This window comes from Cephus cinctus, unplaced genomic scaffold (assembly GCF_000341935.2).
Source record: "Cephus cinctus unplaced genomic scaffold, Ccin1 Ccin1_scaffold0189, whole genome shotgun sequence".
Classification (NCBI taxonomy): Eukaryota; Metazoa; Arthropoda; class Insecta; order Hymenoptera; family Cephidae; genus Cephus; species Cephus cinctus.
The window spans coordinates 101529-114231 of record NW_014332911.1 but is presented as its reverse complement, the minus strand read 5'-3'; the positions used below and the strand labels follow the sequence as shown (position 1 = coordinate 114231).

At 48.1% G+C, this 12703-nt stretch overlaps 1 protein-coding gene across 2 annotated transcripts in view; it reads right to left on the bottom strand.

Moving 5' to 3' along the window:
- The window catches only part of LOC107264646, a 21396-nt gene extending 9236 nt beyond the window's left edge, over nucleotides 1-12160 (bottom strand). Inside the window, exons 1-2 of one of the 2 annotated variants that reach the window (XM_025081855.1) lie at nucleotides 11316-12160; nucleotides 6623-6860 (exon numbers count right to left, since the gene is read on the bottom strand). The gene's annotated coding sequence lies outside the window, so the exon portion shown is untranslated. The remainder of the gene's footprint in view (nucleotides 1-6622; nucleotides 6861-11315) is intronic. The other variant, XM_025081856.1, reaches the window with a different exon arrangement.
- Nucleotides 12161-12703: the final 543 nt, after the last annotated feature.

The window sequence follows — 12703 nt, the reverse complement described above, 5'->3', positions numbered from 1 at the left end:
TTTACCTCTCGTCCTGGGACGCGGAAAAGGGGGGGGGGGGCGAGAGGTGAATGTTTGCCGAAGGGCTAAAAAGGCCACGATGTGTTACGTATAACATCTTATCATCTCCCTCTGGTTGCCACGCAAATGCGATATGTGAAATTCGAAACTCAAGTTGCGCACAACCAGTGCTCAAATATCTTAGCGGCCGCGCGGGAATGATTGAGGCAACGGAGCTTCCGTTGCACATTCGAGTAAAAATATTTGACCTGTATCGGGTCCAGATGAAATTATCAGTAAGTATCGGCTACGTGACATCTGGATTGCGTCTATAACAAAGTTTAGGAAACTAATGGCGTAAGTGCAGCTCTCGAGTCCAGCTCACCACGCTGAAGTCTCACACCCTTGTCCTAGATATCTTCTATAATTGGAAATTGTGAGGAAAAGTTCAGCTCAGCTATCACTTAGCAATCAGGTATAGTATTTCTACTGCTGAAGACCAGCTTACCAAGACCTACATCAAAGATTTTTACTTGGGAATCCATAAGATACGTACGTAGCATGCGTGTCCCGGAAAAACCTACATTTTCTCAAGAGAATTAACATCTGTTTTAACAAACACGACGGAGGAGTCTTCTGGTTCATTCATTTTTCTTCCTTCTCCCTTTTCTCCTCGATTCTCCGTCATTCGTGTCCCCTCTCTCTCTCTCTCTCTCAAACTCCTTTAGTCCTCGCTCGATTCCCATCCGGAGTCTACACGCTTTTTCTCGGGATTTCGTAGGGCCTCGCGCGCGCCCGACTTTCGGACGTAAATGTTTTTCCAGGAGAGAAGAAGTAAAAAGCTTTTTCTAACCGAGCGGAGAGTTCGTTCGGCTCCCACTCTGCGCACCCCTTTCACCCTCGGTCATATTAAACGAAGACACTCTCTCCCGCGGGCATCCGGATACTTCCAAGAGCACCAGCTTAAGGAAAGGAAAGATCTCCTTAAAGGAAAGCTCCACGTGCTTCCACCCTATTGCCTTTCGAAGGTGACTCGTTCGCTACCTATAATGGCGGCTGAAGCACTTGCAAAGAAATATCAGGAAAAAGAAAGAGACCGGTCGAACATGGACTGTTATGGCCACAGCACGATCCGGTAGGTCCCAGCCGTGAATGCGAATTGGCTACTTCGGAATTTCATCAAGGCTCGAGGAGCTTCTTACCCAGCTGCTAGAGCGAATTTCGTTTCGGTGCGATTCTTATACTACTTCGAAAATGAGCGACTGTTGCTCTGTTGGTACTCCTGCAGTGACGTACTTTATACTCTATAGTGGATACAGTGCGAGACTTACGAACTCTTCTCGTTCGCTGCCTAGGTCATGGGTTAATGTTACATCCTTGAAGAAGAGAGGCGAAAGAGAGGCGAGACCAACCGGGAGAAATCTCACAGACCTCGCACACGTGTTCCCACCAGTTCGAATTCTCGGATACCGGACCTATGTGGGCCCTTTTTGCGGAATACTCTCTTCGACTATACATATATCGTCTCTTTCTTCTGACTTGCGGGCATGCAAATCTTTATCCTTCATAGATCATTTTTTTACAAGGACCACCGTTGACATTAAACCGGGAAATCTTTGCTAGGTATGCCGCCATACTTTTATGTATATATATACTCGGTCTCTCAGTCTGACATTGATCACGTTGACAGGGAGTATCCAGATCTCTTTGTCTCCGCATCATTGAAGACTGAAGACGTAACGTTCGGAGATGAGAGAGTGGGAGCATGTGGAGAGCCATCGGTGATCAGCTCGTCGGAACGTGAGAAGGAAAATAAAGTCGATCGGGGCCCGATGCTTCTAAAGGATGCTGGTATACTATGATAGCGAGGCTCTCTCTCTCTCTCTCTCTCTCTCTCTCTCTCTGGAGCTAAACAAAAAATGGTATTCTTGCGGCTACGTTCAATCAAGAATTCAAGTGAAATAGTACGTGCTAACAGCTCTAATGACGCTGCAAGGTGTTGGTGGCTCTGAACGTCTTCAAACTCTTCAATGTATTTTCACACGAGGATCGAAGATTATTTTATTTATCGAGCGCATCGCACCGTCCTCGAGGATCTAAAAGCTTTCGCTCTACCGTGGTAATTGATTGGAATGCAGTGAAACATGAAAACGAAGACAAAGAAAGAGCATGCATTTACCAATGAGAGCACTCTGAAAACTTTAGGTAGGATCCATCAATATATTTCGGCCATATGTAAAATGGAAATTTGTCTCTTGCAAATGAAGCCCTACCTATTATTAGATATTAAACGCATTGTTAGCTGAACAGCAAAAGTTGTTCCTCGATCTGTGCATGGCCCTTGATAGCCCTTGCTGCGTTGCTGAAGAGGACACAAGAGGGATGCTCAGAGCAACAGTCATTCGCGTGAGGTGAAAACGTCCCAGTGTCCGAACACGTTTCCTAGTTGTCGCCTTTTTATTAATTAAACCGGACAAAGCGTGTGTGCAAGAGAGATAGAAAGAGAGTTTCCTATGGACTTTCGGGGACTGGGAGCGTCGTAGCGTCGTAGCGTTATCTCCGGCCACTGGGAATTTGACCTTGATAGACTTTCGCATTGTGAGGCTGACAGCTCGCCACGTGATTGCGCTAGAAGCTTCAACGTCGTAATCGACATCGAAGTCAAAGTTGATGCGAAGCGTCAGCGTAGTCGATAAATATGTTTTGCGTTCCGGTAACACAATCTCTTTGGTATCCTGAGGGTCTGCTTGTGTCCCCTTGTCCCGCTGTAACTCGAAACCGCCTGTTGGCGGCGACTGCTGTTAGCTTCGCTCGAATAATTTATGAAATTCAATCAACTACTCTCGGTTCGTTCCTTCCTATCGCTATCTCGAATTCGACCCGTCCCGTGCGTGAGGGGGTCTTCCCCGTAGAATCTTTCCTAGCGGACGGACAATTTTATGTTTCCATTTAATAGTTTATCTTGTCTTGTTCTCTTCTCTTCGGGATAGACAAAGGAATCGGATTGTCAAACTTTTACGGAAAAGACGCCACATCGTGGCTATCGACATATTGTTCATGGGCGCTGCGCACAAAACCTATAGAATTATATTATTATTAATTTCACTGAACGGTATTGAACCGCTATCAAAGACGAAAAAGGAAAAGTAGATGAATTCGTTCTATCAATCCCGAGGGTAAAGCCGGTGTAGGCTGGTCGTTACGGGACCGGATCTGCATCACTAATTGGATGCAAATGCTAATCTCGGCCGATCGGATCCAGTGCGGAGGATAATCAGAGCGCATGCCCACGTGCAGATCCCGCCACGGAAGCAACAGCAACGAACTGTTAAAAGCGCTTACTCCCCTTCCGGCCCAGCCCTCATATCGTTCTCTTTTTGCTCTTGCGATTCCCGTTTACTGGCCAACCTCCCTCTGACCACCCGAATTGTTATTTCGATATTCCTACCATAACACATTAGCAGGCACAGTTATCCTCACGTGATCTCAGAATCCTCAGCAGGCCGTACACGTGCGCCGATCCTTCAGGAAGCGCCGAACAAGAGAAAAAAGAAAGTCTGACAAGTGGAAAACTATAAGGCGTGTTGTTGCCGTTGTAACAGAGAGCGTCGCTCTCGCCCACGCACTAAAGGGGGGCGCACCTTTATCGATGGACGGCAGTAAAAAAGAAACATCGGAGAAGCAAGGAAAAGTTTCGAAAGAGACGTAAGTACGGTAACACGGGTAGAGATAAAACTGGATGAAGAAAGAACACGTTTTCAGGTAGACATAAGTCGTAGGTGACCATAAGCATGGAAGTTGCTCGGGGTGGCGAGGTGCTCGGGGGGCTACTGGGCACTTGGGCACAGAGGGGTCTTACGGGAGGACAGGAGAGGAGACAGAAGGTGGTGTTGCCGTTGGCGTCTTCCACGTTAAACGCAACGATAGAAGAGATAACGAATCAGGCGCACTCTCTCCGCGCGTCGACGCAGCTGTGCTTGGAAGTGCGCCTCAAGTCCACGAACGGTCCGCACGTAATTCCGATGGTTGCCGGGGAAGGTACCGCGCGCGGAATACAGAAATGGCTGTACACGTAAGATAAAGAAAATGAAACTAAAAAGGAGGATAAGAGGAGAGGGCTCGGCTATGTGGGCCAGTCCAAGATGGACGGTCCATGAAAAAAAGGTACCCTGCATAAATTTGATCCCTGCGCGTTTAGCATAAACAATGGGCTTGCTATCTGCGTACAATGGAGTCTGGCCCCCGGAGTCCGAGGACTTGCGATCGGGTTCGGTACCGGCGCGCCTTCGTCTCGCACTTTGAAACCTTTTTGCTTCCATTGGGACGGCAACAATGGACGTTGCTGTCGGCTGCAGGCTTGTGCCTCCATAAACCCCTGCACCCCTGCACCCCTGCACCCCTGCACCCCTGCACCCCTGCACCCCTGCACCCCTGCACCCCTGCACCCCTGCACCCCTGCACCCCTGCACCCCTGCACCCCTGCACCCCTGCACCCCTGCACCCCTGCACCCCTGCACCCCTGCACCCCTGCACCCCTGCACCCCTGCACCCCTGCACCCCTGCACCCCTGCACCCCTGCACCCCTGCACCCCTGCACCCCTGCACCCCTGCACCCCTGCACCCCTGCACCCCTGCACCCCTGCACCCCTGCACCCCTGCACCCCTGCACCCCTGCACCCCTGCACCCCTGCACCCCTGCACCCCTGCACCCCTGCACCCCTGCACCCCTGCACCCCTGCACCCCTGCACCCCTGCACCCCTGCACCCCTGCACCCCTGCACCCCTGCACCCCTGCACCCCTGCACCCCTGCACCCCTGCACCCCTGCACCCCTGCACCCCTGCACCCCTGCACCCCTGCACCCCTGCACCCCTGCACCCCTGCACCCCTGCACCCCTGCACCCCTGCACCCCTGCACCCCTGCACCCCTGCACCCCTGCACCCCTGCACCCCTGCACCCCTGCACCCCTGCACCCCTGCACCCCTGCACCCCTGCACCCCTGCACCCCTGCACCCCTGCACCCCTGCACCCCTGCACCCCTGCACCCCTGCACCCCTGCACCCCTGCACCCCTGCACCCCTGCACCCCCAGTCATCTCCGCCAAGCGCGTAAGCTGATCCCCCGAAGCTGCTTGATCGATCCGGAGTTGGACGCGGAATTAGACGGTACAAAGACGTCCGACTCGAATGCTCCTGTATGATGGATCCGTCCCTCAAATCGCCAACCGTCGATGCTTATACGACCTAGTTTCGCAATTTCGCATAGGACGAATATATACATAGATAATGCCAACGTACTCGACGCAGAATGGATACGCTCGCGCGTTAAGGAAACTAGTGTTTCACGCTCGATCGAGCAATGTCCCGCTTTTTTCTCTTCTCGCTGTCTCTTTTTGCTCCGCTCTTAACAACCGACTGTGTATAATTTCTTGTGCAGTATGTAATATACATAGTGGTGACTCAGCGCATGCGCGCCGCGTATTGTAATTCAACCGGTTTCAGGTCCGTTCTTGGCTCTATTCCAGGCTGGTGCTGTACTTCACGAGGTCCACCCTGTTCTCCCTGCACCCTGCAGTTGTCCGTGTAACCGCACTGGACCCTACTACCTACTCCTTATTATAGATTCCATCCGATTCCTCAGACTTTTTTTGTGGCTCTCTCTCTCTCTCTCTCTCTCTCTCTCTCTCTCTCACACACAGACACTGTCTCCAGAGTGGACGCGCTCCATTGCCGTGACAACGTTTACTTTTACTGTGAAACAGTCGCTAGAACCGGTGCTCCTTGCTAACTATAAGTCAAAAATCATCCGAAAGTGTCGGTACGTTTGGTGACTGGCGAAATAGCCGGAAATGCCGTGTCGAGGACGCTCGCTGCAGGTTCTCCTGTAGTCTCTGTGCAATAGACGTGCGCAGAGTTAGGAGTATGACGTTAATGGGAAAATTGGTTTTAAAGAAAAGGCACCTGCGTTCTTATTTCTCTGGTAGATTATCAGATTATCACCAGCCTCACGCGTCATCTTACTCATGGACCTCTCAAAAAGATGTCAATCGGATAATGCTCTTTGTCCTCGAGCGGGCAAAGACGCAAGCGGGGATGACGATGAGTTTCCAGCAGTCCGACTGTCACAGAGCAACAGGAGAGGTGGTGGCTGCGAGACACTCCAACTAATGATAAGTCCCCTTCGAGCTAACTTTCGACCGGACACAGGGCGCGTGCACGTGCACGTCTATATGCCTACGGAGGACGAGGATCCCTGAGCCTCTCGCAGCAGGATTCTCCTCCGGAATGTCTTGCATTATGGATGCAGTGAGCAACGCCCTCGTTCGTTAGCACGTGCTCTCTCCTGGACGCGGATTCGAGTTCAAATCTTTTCTACGGTGCGTTCCGCGTGAGTTATTAGTACAACGGAGCCAGCACTGCGCCCGACAAGAGTCAAAAGCCTCATGGGCCTTTTATTTACCCCGATTCCTTGGGAATTCCAGCACACCGATCGAGTGTCCTTTTCGCTTCTTTCTAACGTATCAGAGTGATCAGGATTGCCGGGGAAACTCGGGTCAGAATGCAAGGGGAAGCGAGAGCGGTCCCAAGTCCTCGCGACTGCAGAGGTGTACCATCGGGGGCTGTAGGCACCAATAGCCACATACCGGTTTTCTCTCTCGACGACTCTTCTCCTCGTCGTGACTCCTCGAAGACGCACCTGGTTCGAGCACGAGCCACGGATCGTCCCGACCACTTTTTCGAATCCATTAATTTCGCCTACGCGCCCTCCGCACATGTAGCCTTTGGTGAATACGTCCAGTGGCGTATCCAGGATGAGCACGCGCACAAGATTTTTCATAGATCAGCTGTCACCCGTGCCCGCGTATTGCTGATGGTTCTCTGCTAACAAGAGCGATAACTTGATAAGACATAATGACGTAAGAGTTCTACAAGGATAATATAACGCAACCATTCTGAATATAACTATAGTCCCGACAGTCGGTTTTTGCTGAAAATGGCACGCAATAGAATTCCATTAATGCTCGCGAAAGGAAAGGACGGAACGTGTCGCTCAACTCGGGCAGACGCACGTTCCAGATAAGAGCCCTTTATGTTTACGCATTTGCGCCCTGGTGTGCGCGCCTCGCCTTTCTAGAACGGATAAAGATAGGCCTCTTTGCTTTACGCGTATTTACATCGCGCCTTTCGTCCTCGCCTACCTCGCCTACCTCGGTACCGCGGCTGTCGAGCCACCGCGCGATCATTCGCCTCGTGTTCTACCTATTCGTGTTCCCGTTATCGCCCAGTACCATTTTATCCACGCACCGAATTACTCCTTCCTAATGAATTCTTACGAAAAACTTTAAAAGATAAAATTCTCTTGCGCCTATTCGCGCGCGACATACCGACATATTCTCGCAAGGCCGTGAACAGCCAAGCTACACCTCGATACGTACATACGACGCAGCGCCTTTCGAATGCATTAAAAATATTTCATCAAAGGAGCTTTCGAGAATCCTTATAAGTGCAATAAATAATACAAAGCGTAGCTGAAATCCGCCTATTCGATGTAATTCATCAATATCGCGAATACATACTAAAAGCAGGCGAGTAGATGTTGCTCGGAGTGTTCCTGATAAGCAGTCCTGGAGCGAATAGATTAGAGTGGAAGGCAAAACATGGGAGTGGCCACCGATCTGCACCGATCCGCCCGCACTTTGGCAACGGCGCATCGACGAACCCACTGCCCCCTCTGCCCCCTCTGCCGCCACTGCCTACACTTACCACCATTACTGTAATAATCTACAGTTTAACATATAGTTAACGGCGCTTCTAATATGCTTTCTTAAGCCTTCACTCGGTATGAAATAAACTATAGCACGAAATCACACCATCTTAGGGCCTAGAGACTCTCGCTAACCGCGCGGGATTTAAAATAATGTATAATATTAGAATGCCGAGCGAGCGGTTGCCTTTCCCTCTTAAACCGTTGGATCAGCTTTCGCGAGTTTCGTGCAACCGATACAGCAGAGTATGGACCACCACACACACTCTCTCTCTCTCTTTCTCTCTGTGTGTCCATACCCCCATCGCACTACTCCCACTACCATTCGCGCCTTTCTCCTTATTCTTTCGCAAGCACGCTCCAGTTTCCTCGAGCAACGTCGGTATGCCCGAGTATCATTACGTATGTTTTATCATTAAGTGTCTCTCTGTCTACAGTCACGTGTACTCTGGAATCGTAGTGATTATAAAGAGAAAAAAAGACAAAAAAACAACTTTGGTTCAAATAATCGTTCTATCCTGTCTTCGGATCCGTTCCCTCAGGATGACTGGCCTCAATCGTACGACTTCCGAAAATTCTTCGACTCCTTCAAAGATATTCGCCGGAACGAGCAGAGTCCAGAAAAGCCTAGTGTAACCGCACTACTTTCCGATTAGGCTCATTTTCTCATTTCATTCTACCTCCATTTATCTTTACACTTTCTTTATCGGGGAATTTCCGGTACTCCGACACTCGAAGTATACTATTTATACTCTATTTATACTCATTGGCAATTCTTGCCAATTTTTCTGATCTTTGCAATGGGATTGATTGATCCTCAGGAAGATAACGAAGAAGAATAAACGGAGGTGCATTGATATTCGGGTACCTGAGCGACGAGAAAATCCGTATCGATTTCCTGGAGGAACTCGGGAGTACGTGCCTTTGACTTGGATGTTCTTCGGCTCCGTCGCGATGAGGAGACTCGAATTTTTAATGATTCTCATATCCCGCACGCCGTTATAGATATACTTTTTCGGAAACGGAAGGGTAGCGCCATGAATATTAATAGATTTTCTCCTAGCTGTATACATAATGCATGTACAGTGAATTCTCAATCGAATATCCCTGAACTGTAGCGCTAAGCTTTCTTATTAATGTATAATTAGGTGTAATTAGGTTTAAAGATTCCTAGGAGTGCTAGAGTGGATATCAGCATTCGAGAGGCATGTTGGCCGTGGGGGTTTAAGGTTTAAGGCTTCCGATAAACAGGAGCAGTGTGTACATACCAGCGGGTGCAATAATTCAAATGTTCAGTAAGAAAGACCATTCTCTAAACATCGAAAACATTGATTCACAGCTGATCAAGCCTGTGTGGCCCGATGCAGTTTTAATGCAAAGACGCATAGACACATTGACGGCATCCATAAAATAGTTAAGACTCGATGACAGCGGGCAACTGTCAGATATATAATATTATTTCGACTCAATATGCGACTGCATAATAACATGCTGACTTTTGCTCGCTTCGTAAATCATTCGTCCATTGAACACTGGCATCAGCCGACTGATCGACGTGGCCAGTGTACTAAGCATAGGGTAAACAGTTCGAAAAACAGGAGAGTAAAGACAACCTTGTATATTTGAGAGCCGCATTAGAGCTGCCTCGAAAGAGACTCGACGTCTCGACAGGTCCTACTTTTCGCAAGACACTCTTCTCCCGGCGGGGGCGGCAGGCTTCTCCCCCCGCTTCATTGTCCGACGCAATCCGGAGACCAAGAAGGTCTCGATTTCTCGAACCCCGAAGGAAACAATAACGGTACACAGAGACACACCGCCACGCCCATCGTCGGCCTGCCAGTCGCCGTTATACACTCAGGTATACTCACTCGGGCTGCCTGCACACATTTAAATAATCACTATCCTGTTGGACACTCTTACTTTTATTCGATATTGCGGCTTTGGCGCTCCAAGCTCAGAAAATATAAATAGAGATTCGGTAAGTAGAACCAGCTGCGATCTATGCACTCCGTCGGGACGTGGAAGGCCTGCTCGTGTATTTCTCCGCGCCGCGTTCGGGGGGTGTTTTCCAGTCTCCCTTAACCGAAAGGCAAAGCGAGGGCGAGTCACTGTGCAACAGATCCGGGCTGTCTACACACACACTCTATACGTCTGTAATTATTAAGTTGAGCGTACTGGTTATTCTAGTGCCACCCTCACTCAAGCTGCTACTGATGTCAAGTAAGAGAGTACGAGACTTCGACTCTAGTCTCTCGCTATATCTATGTACATAATACATACTCGTGACCCGAACCTCGGTCACTGTGCGCCGCGTAGGACGCGACGTGCTGTAGATTGCTGTCACGGTGCTTCGAAATAAAACGCGGAAGATCGAGCAGATTTGAAGCAATCAAGCTCGTAACGAACTGCGTGCTCCCTCCAACTCCTGTCCGCCAAGCCCGTCGAGCATTGATTTTGAATTATCATTTCTACGCCTTCCTTTTCCTTCTAAAGGGAGCACCGCGACTCTCCTCAGCGCATCGTAACATTCTCACGTTAAATTTAGGCCTTTATGTCGGTACAAATTTGCCAGGAAGACGGACTCTTTCGGGTGTTCTAACAAGAATAATAAATTGTTCTGCGCATGCAAGACAACACATAATGTCCAAAAGTTTACGTCTTTAAGGTGTCGACTGATTGCGAAACGGAAAGTTATAAAACTTTTGAAGGTATGTGTTATCCGGGAAGTCGTTTGACTCCCGCCTCCACGTTTGCTCTTTCTACGAACGAATCTGAATATAAGGGTAGGCCGCACGCACACAGCCGCACGCCGCACGCTGCACGCCACACGCATGCAATACTTTGGCGGGGGAGGGGGGGGGGCGGCGATGAACGTCGACGTATGTATGTACAATTGTACAATATTACATACATACAGGCGAGCGTGCTCCGTGGGCGGAATGAGCAGGAGCGAGCGCGTGCTCAACGCGACGGAGAACTGACAATGAGAGAGAAGAGAACGTACTTCTCTCGCGTAGTATCGCGTCACTCGACCGAGAAATCATCAAGTTACGAGTGTGAGAGAGACAGACAAGTCTAAGGTTTAAGGCCTCTCAACGACGCGAACGAAGACGGAGCTCGTGCCTCGCAGCTGCAGCCGAGAGAAAATTACGGCCGATTAACAGCATACACGTCGCGCGACCGCGCTACCAATAAAGGACACTTCTATGTATATTAATAGCGGAGCATTCGACCATTTTGGATACTAACACATTTATAACGGCATGCCTTTCTTTCTGAAACGCCTTCACCCCCCGTGCATGATCTCACCAGTCAAGGGAAAATTTGAACGTCACCGAGGATCGGTTGGCCGTTGACGCTAGGATCAATGGTCGCGATCACAGTCGATCAGTCGAGGCTGGGGAATGGACGATGAATAAAGGAGCCTTTTCAGGTCAATCGTACGAGTCGTACGACTTACAAGCAACCGACTCAAGTTCTGGTTACAATTATCCGCTGCTTTAAAGCATAGACGCAGTTTGAACGTGCGGATGTGAAACTGCGATAAAGAGCTAGCTTACCATAGAACTTACCCATAGAACGACAAAACCTTATTATAATGCTTGGTAAGCCGCAGTTGGATAGTCTGGCCGCTTTGAACTTATCGCCCACAATCCTCCTTCATCTTTCTCCATGTTTCAAAACTGTCTAATGTCTACTGTCTACACTACACTGCCCGTCGTTGGGCGCCATCTACCAAGTGACGCCTGAACTAGCTTTTGCCGATACGCACGCCTAGGTAAGAAGCGTCAAAATCCGAGAGCAGAAAAACAGTTGCAAGAGCTCGTATATGAATTACTAGTAACCACCGAAGACCTGTACGTATGTAAGTAACCCAGGGTCATTACTTTTGTCTTTGTTCTCTACTAGTCATTTATTTAAATGGGGGCAAGCTCAGTCGGTAGGTTCAGGCATTAGTGACGCTGAGTATACATACATACAAAACTTTAAGTCGATTGTCTTTTTAGTTTACAAGTCATGTATCAATGAACTTTCATCAATTCAACTTAAGTTCTTATGGAGACACGGGACATTTGATTGTAAAAAATCCATTAACGGGTGAAAACAATATTACCATATGAAACTGATGAAACTTTTTAAGTATGTTTAGGAAATTCGTATAATTATGCGTAAACTTATATCGATATTCCTTTTTTTGTTTTTACGTTATGAAAATAAGAAGTTTCGCTTTGATTCAATTTTAATTTGTATCATTCTTGACTGTCAAAAGCGATCTGGAATCAATATATTATATTTATGAAGTTTCGTTTTTGGTTGTTGCATGAATGGTACAGTACTCCTACTCCATAGTTTTGTCTGGTGAAACAAATATAAATTGGGTTTAAACATCCGTAGCCAAAACATTGACGTATAACTGATGATATTTACACCGTGTACTGCGTACTTTACGATCTCTTCAGTCGTCTAAACTATACCTATAATTGAGGCTTCTATATGCGAATGGCATTCCATAAAATCACTGAAATACTTATACGCTTAGATAGAAAAATGAAATATATTTCAGTGCAAAACCATGTATATACATTTTTTGTAATAAAAATGTTATGCGCATCTGCGCGTGGCTTATCAGAGACTTTATTATTTTTAATAAAAAAAAAAAACCATTGAACTCATAGACCGAGTAATTGTGTTATCGTGGACCCTATATTATAGTTGCTGCTGTATTTCCAATAAGTTCACCAAAGTTCTCAACACGATGAAAAACAGCTATTATCAATAGATTTGTCGCAGGCCTCTAAGCTTAAGCCATGTTGCACAATTTCCGAGACGTCCTTCGATGCTACGATCATTATGATTAATTACAATTTCCGTTTTCCAAGATCAGATTACACATCGGCAATACTCGCTCGCGATCTTTTATCGGGAGCTAACTAATTTATGATCCTGATAAATGTTATGA